The sequence below is a fragment of the Silene latifolia genome, chromosome Y (genome assembly GCF_048544455.1).
Source record: "Silene latifolia isolate original U9 population chromosome Y, ASM4854445v1, whole genome shotgun sequence".
NCBI classification, from domain to species: Eukaryota; Viridiplantae; Streptophyta; class Magnoliopsida; order Caryophyllales; family Caryophyllaceae; genus Silene; species Silene latifolia.
Genome location: NC_133538.1, coordinates 404,796,131 through 404,803,721, shown reverse-complemented (window position 1 = coordinate 404,803,721; position 7,591 = coordinate 404,796,131). Strand labels below are relative to the sequence as shown.

The 7,591-nt window shown below is 35.6% G+C and overlaps 1 long non-coding RNA gene across 5 annotated transcripts; it reads right to left on the bottom strand.

The window, feature by feature from the left end:
- Positions 1-659: 659 nt before the first annotated feature.
- On the bottom strand, positions 660-4,977 carry LOC141632900 (uncharacterized). 5 transcript variants are annotated; one of them, XR_012537834.1, is made up of 8 exons: positions 4,820-4,977; positions 4,439-4,591; positions 2,732-4,111; positions 2,570-2,587; positions 2,419-2,461; positions 1,564-1,664; positions 1,332-1,480; positions 660-1,201 (listed from the first exon to the last, which is right to left on the bottom strand). It is a non-coding gene; the product is annotated as an uncharacterized LOC141632900 (long non-coding RNA). The 5 variants fall into 5 exon arrangements; XR_012537835.1 differs by having other exon boundaries at positions 1,564-1,657; XR_012537836.1 differs by lacking the exon at positions 2,570-2,587 and having other exon boundaries at positions 1,564-1,657.
- Between the last annotated feature and the right edge of the window lie 2,614 nt (positions 4,978-7,591).

Genomic DNA, 7,591 nt, shown 5'->3' with positions numbered 1-7,591 from the left:
TCATATTTATAAAAGGGCCACAATTTATGATTGTGAATAATTTGATTCACTAAATAAATACTCACGGAGTAAATTAAACTATAAAATTTTAAATATCTTCAAATATTTTCATTTAAATTTTCTAAAATAGACCCGTGAATTTCACGGGTTTAAATCATATACTTCTTTAATGTAAGAGCCAAAGAAACTGACTTGGCATCTCAATTTTTTTCTCACATCCTTACGTGGCAGAAGATTAGAGACATTAGAAACATTACAAAAAAAAATTATAATTATAAATAAATTAATAAAACAATAAACAAAATGGCAGGATATTTTTTCCATATTAGTGAGGAAAGTTGCAGTTTTTGAGACTTGATAATTGCGAAAATCATGGAAACTCCTAAACTTTTGCTAACCATAACCAATATTATGGGTACATAATCTTAAACATTTTACTTAATTATAGTAACGTGATTTTCGGATTATTGTTTTCCATATTATAGAGATAGACTGATAGTGATAGAGTAGATATTTCGTCCAATTTATTTACACTAGTTGTTGCACCGCGCCCTACCGGGCGCGGTGCCCCAATTTGGTAAAATGTTAAGCGAAAGTAAGTCGGAAGTATAACAACAAAAAGGGACATGGGCTATCATGCTACCTTGACACACCTCCGAAACAGCTCATGGGTATATCATATAGAGTTTTAACAACGAAAAGGTTACATTTAACGCATTTTAGGGTTATTACCACGACTATTCCAGCCACAACATACCCAAGCAAAAGTAAAAGGGAAAAAGAAACTTTATACAATATTCAAGTGCTCGACGCTTTTAAGAGAGGGTTTTGATATAAGGATGAAAGGAAATAGATATGCACGTTTAGCCGCAATTGTGCAGCTACAACAACCACAAGCAGAAATTTTTTTGCCTAAGTTATCCAAGACGGACGAGCCCTCCCTTGTCAAAATTCACAGTCATGGGCACTGTAATGACAACTTCAGACACCTTATGATCGGCCTTTCCAAACACATTACCCGCTTGTCTAGCGCAATGAACATGCTAGGCTTCCTCATCAGTCACGCCATTCCTTTCCTGTTGAAAGCCAATTATACATTTTGGATTACCTCTGCTGCAGCATCAAAATCAAATAGGTCAAGCTCTTTGCCAAGTTCCAGATGATCCTTGACTGGAAAATCAAAATCACGTTGTCTGCCTTTCTATACAAAAAACGTATGACTGTATGAGAAAAGGAAGACCAATCTCGGTCAATTCGTTGCCCAAGTGCCTTGTAAATATTGACAAATGAAACCAAAAATAAACTAAAATCTTCATAAATAACAAAGTTACCATTTTTCTAAGTGCTGAACAATCTTCTTCTCCGATTAGCACATCTGGATGAGTTATATTCGGAATACTCTGTGCTTCGAGCTGAAGTTCGTCAGTTAATTTAATCAAATCTTCCTCCACACTGGAAAGCTTTTCCTTTAGGTTCTTACCTAAACACAAATCATTAATAACCCATGCATCTACGAGGGTTACTTTATTTCTAATAAGAACAATAGCATAGAACTCTATTTACCTTAATCCACTAACTTCTAACAATAAGATGATTCAAGTTTGCCTTTTATCTTATTTGCCACCACATTTCTTTCTTCGCGTAGTTGTTCAACTTCCTGCGCTCTGTCAGCCGCAATTAGCTAAATTCAGAACAAACCAAATCTAGTCTACTAATGACTTTGTCATAGAATATGCATAAGCCGGGGCCACTCTAAAGTCTAAAGTAAGTTAACGAGTATTCTAATGTCAGCTAGAAAACATGAAATGAACTACAGAATCAGAACTATCATAGAGGTTGCCATTTGTCAATGTCCATCTTCATACTTACAAAATCAAACCAAAATCAAGGCTGCATCAACAACTTATAACCAGGTTGAATTTCTCAGAGAGTTCTTGATTTCAGATTTCATAGTTCCAAGTATTTTTCTTTAGAAATCCTGTACTTGACTATATAAACTAAAATTGCTATCGCTGCTGCCTTACTTACAGATGGATGCAGAAAGCAGGCTCTTACAAAGACTAATATACGATGCACTTTTTAAGCATACCATCAAAACCAACACAATCCTCCCTAACCGCCACCTCAAGAAATAGAAGAAATCAAAATAACAAGAAAATGTGTTGCCTCATGTACATCCTCTATGATGACCTAGCTATGTATGATATGCATTGAGGAAAAAGAACCGAATGGTATAAGAAGAAACATTCAGCGTTGTTTTCTAAAATCGAACATATAAAAACAAACAAACGGACATATTGAACTTTACTTTTGAATCGTTCAAAAGCTCCATAATGAAGCAACTTAGAGCAAAATTGCATAGCATAAACACAGGAACATTAATCGGATAACACCAAATGACCATGCCATTAAGCTAACCTTATATTGTATATAAATTATTTTTCTCTTGAACTCCGCCCACCTGCAAATCTTAAAGAAGCACAAAAATTAATTTTAGCAGATGGAACTCCTTGAACCTTTCCCTCTATGATAATATATGGCCACACGATTAAATTAAAAAATAACATACCTTATCTGTTGATTTTTTCTAGAGATGCCCCAGAGAAAAGAAGTATATGAATGAATCGGGAAAAATAAGAATCATCCGGGGAAAGGAAAGGAAATGAAAATTGAACTAAATTGATTTAAGATGAGAAATATGGCTAAGTTGAGATTAAAGGTCAAAAATTACCCTGTTAGAATTGGGAATAAGATTCTGCAATGCCTTTATCGTCTCATTAATTCTGCTCCTCCTCCTCCTCTGTTCACATAAACAAGTAGAATTTATCAATATTATTCTATAAACTGGTCTTAGAGTGTGATCAACCAATAAAATGAACGCCTAATACGATAAGACGGTCTTATCATATAATTTGTCCCTAATTTGAAATCCTGGTTAGGATGCAATAGTGAGTGAGCTAATCCTTTCGGACAAATTATGAACTTCAGGAGTTCTAGTCCTCTTTGACTGATATAGCGACAGACTCTGTTGCTCATCTGTTGTCGTGCCTTCCACCCTTTCCTACACATTCCACACTCCACCAATTGTAAGAAATTATTTAAACAGAAGGAAAATAAAAAGGCAACAGCATGAGAAAGGCATTATTGTATTTAGAAACCCGCTTTCATAATCACATATATTAGCATAGTTAATGTTGGACGACAAATGGGACCCACCCCTGACAGGGAAGTAACAACCAGTTGGTGAGAAGGTGATCCGGTCCGAACCTGAGAAAACCGCGGTCAGATGAAATAAATGAGAGGGCAGGGAACATGTACGTAAGTGGTGTGTTATTATTATTATTGTTAATGTCGTTGTCGTTGTTGCTATTAGTGATCTTATCGTCTACATGGGTCCCTATGACAGACTTGACAGTAGAGAAATGTACAGAAGGGTAAAAAAGTGAAGGAGAAGAAGTAGAAAGGGCAGATGAACGATGGGAGAGGTGGCGGAGGAAGGCGGAGATATCGTTTGCTTAACAGGGTAGAACATCAGACTCAGACAACTAAGATAGCATTTACTTAGTTACCGTAGAAGGCTTTCGAAATTCGGGCATTATGAAAACCCAGGCGGCCTAGATCCCCCAGATCAGACTGAAAAAACACATTTCTAGATTAGCTTGATCATCTTCGCTAGAAGTGGTTAAGCTATCGAAAACCACCTTCCATGAGTGACAAAACGATATATTTCATCAACAGATGCACCCAACATCTCACTCATTGAGGGAAGTTCCACCTGAATTCGTAGCCACAAATACTAACTATATACCATATGGAATTACATGCAAGCATAAGAATTGTCTAGCCTAACGCCTCTTACACAGCATTGAACCCTTTATGGACTTAAAATGGCATAATCGGAAGATAGTGTCTAAAGCTTATAAAGAATGACTTACAAAAAATAAAACCAATAAACATGACCTACTACCAGATCACTCTAAATCGGACAATAAACATGCAGTTAAGCACCTCCATTAATAACTAAAAAAGGGCTACAAAACTTAGCTTTAGGCTTGAACAGAGGTAAAACAGCAAGCAGTGCTTTATATCTGATAACATTATTCGTAGCAACCTAACACAAAAGGAAGAAAAAATCACATAATCAAGCCTTCTCTTATGAGCTCCGAATTAGTGCATGCAATCAATTTTAAACCAAAAACTAAATCCTAACTTATTTAATTCACAATTGATATTCTACCTCAATAGCTAAAATTAACATAAGCATCAATGCATTATTTCATATTGCATGCAATGAATTTAAACCCAAAAAAAAACGCTAACTTACTTAATTCACAATCTAAACCCAAAAAACTAAACCCTAATTTATCTAATTCACAATCAATATCCTACTTTAGTAGTTAACATCTAACATCAGGATAAACAACTTAATTAAACTCACGTTATCTCGTTTCCGAAGTTCCTCATTGCGATGCATATATCTCTGATTATCCTCCATGTAATACACACTTCTCCGACAATAAGGAACACCGGAACATGCAGACGATTACATGAAAAATTCGGTCAACAGTAGTATAATTAATTGAGAAACGAACTGGAAAATGCAGACGATTACAGGAAATAATCATTCGACAGTAGTATAATTATTAATTGAGAAACGAATTGGAAAATGCAGACGATTACAGGAAATAATCAGTCGACAGTAGTATAATTTATTGATAAACGAAGAAAAAGTGATCGAAAAATACAAATCGGTGAAGAAACGAAGAAAAAATTAAATGGTCTAAAAATACAAATTAGTGATAAATGCAGAAAAAAATACCATGTGAGGATGAAGATGAACAAATCAAGATGAACAAGTAAGTGCGAGTTAGAAAGAAGTCCGACAAGTAGACGAAGATTAAAGAATGGGCAGTAGAAATGGCGTTTAGAGAGAGACAGAGAGAGAAGACAACAGTGAATCAGTGATATATGAAAGGCACGAAGACACTTAAGAATAATAATTAGGGGCAAAATGGGGAAAAATAGGGAAAGTTACTGTACTGGCTACAGTAACTTGGGTTTGGGTTTTTAAAGTCGATAGTAGTATAATTTATTGAGAAACGAAGAAAAAGTGATCGAAAAATACAAATCGGTGAAGAAACGTAGAAAAAATTAAATGGTCTAAAAATACAAATCAGTGATAAATGCAACAAAAAATACCATGTGAGGATGAAGATGAACAAATCAAGATGAACAAGTAAGTGCGAGTTAGAAAGAAGTCCGGCAAGTAGCCGAAGATTAAAGAATAGGCAGTAGAAATGGCGTTTAGAGAGAGACAGAGAGAGAAGAAAACAGTGAATCAGTGATATATGAAAGGCACGAAGACACTTAAGAATAATAATCAGGGGCAAAATGGGGGAAAAATAGGGAAAGTTACTGTAATGGCTACAGTAACTTGGGTTTGGGTTTTTAAAAGGGTATGGAAATAATGCCATGTAGAAAATCATATAAATTACCCCAAATTGCCAATCACACTTAATCACCACAATTCACAGAACCTAAATACAAATTTTACCAGTATAATTATCATAGTCGTTATATTACCAATCTGTAGCGGAGAGCAAGTTGAAAATCAATGTGCCTTTTCTTACTAAGAGCAATGAATCGAGCAACGATCATGTAACATAGTTCACTAGGACTTGCTTTTGCTAATACTTGCCGTCAATGACAATCTACTCGATGCAGCTATAACCAGCTTTTGAGAAGTTAAATCGGAGAAAGAGAAATTACATCCAGCTAATCTAATCATCGGAAGAAATTTTGAAAATAAAAATGCAAGAGAATAGAAGAAGTGGTATGCAGGCCGGTGTGAATTTATTTGTCCATTACTAGAGATGGTTATGGTTGGAGGACGTCTTTGAAGACTGAAGAGCTCCATTTTTTTCTTTTTTAATGTTTGTTTATTTACCAATTTGTGTTTAATGAGTGATGATAGTTTTTGTTTGACAACCGGTCTTCAATATCCGTCTTAAGAATAAAACGGATTAAATAACACCATATTTTTATGGACGAGATAAACTTTATTAATTTCAAGGCATTTTGTTTTTTTTCTTTATGTGTAATACTTACCCAACTTAAGGTTGAAATGGATATGTTCGTTTTAAGGTTAAGATATTTGGTACAATTTTTTTTCCTTTTTTCCTCCCTTATTGCAGTAGTAATTACTTGCTTCGTATTAGTTATGAGTGTTACTGTGACACCCCCATACTCCAAGTGCCTTACCAGGATCATTCAGGTATAAAGCTGTCACCATTTCGGTTTCCCCAGGCAATGATAATCAAAAGACAATAAAGAAACAACATTTAAATAGTATAAAGTTTAAGTGAGTAAATACAATCCAAAACCAACTGCCAAAATACGGTTTACATGATCTGAAAACACTGTCTAAAGACACTATCAAAACTACAGCGGAAGACTCTATCATCTGATGGCGACACATCCCAACTATCCCATGTATCTCGACTCATACCTGTTCAACAACTGCTCACAATCCCCGAATGGATCACCACAGTTTTTAAAACAATTAAACGGGGTCAGTACTAATCACACAATTTACATAACTCAACAAAACAACACACAACACAGCTCAATCGTCACAGATATACTCCGAACTCCATCACCAACTCCACCATACTGACTACACACTAAAGTGTGTAGCCCCGCGTAGTACCCATCGTAACAGTTACTCCTCGCCGCTGTGGGGACCGCAACCGTTCCCACCTAAGCCCCGCTCATCTCCGTCGAGCGATAAACCCAAATCCATTACTGTGCACATCCCTTCTGTGGCGGGTTCCACAGAAGGCGAATCATGGGTGTGAAGCCACTCCTGGAAGTGACTCCACTCAGCCAGGGTGATAGGCTTATCGTGTACCTATGCAAAGATAAAATTCCCTAAACACAAATTAATGTAGTAATAGGAGTCGAACCACAAGGAAACGGGAATTACTTCATGAATTGCTATGGGTAGATTCTTATCAAGGTCGATTTCGATTTGGGTTGGTTTGTTTGTTTGGTGATTAATAACAATAATGATGTAAATTATATGATAAAAGAGAGTCTAAGGGGTTTGGGTCACACATGCAAAAGTAAACATATGATTATGATAAATTCGGTACTAATAACATTGTCAATTGCTTAGGTTTAAAGATACCCATCTTGCGGCATTAGCATCAACCATAGACCGGGTCCTAGAGAAACTCTCGTCCATGACTAGGTCGTCCTACTATACATGCTTAGTCTAATTCAATTCCGTGCCTCTCGACTTATAGAATGAATAAACAAACTTAATCAATTGAATAGGGCCCTAAACAAAGATTAAACATTGTGGCACAAGCATGTGATAGAAGCAATATGATCAATATTATTATTAATCTATTTTATCATGTTATATACTTGATTTATGCATGGCTCCCCTAGCCCTTAGACTAGGAAATTTAGCTACCAATACTAAAATGTAAATTGCAAACTAAATTAAGAGAAATGGTGAACATAATTGTATGATTTATATAAGCTAATTGATTTAACATGTGGAAGAATTAAACTAAAGTAATCT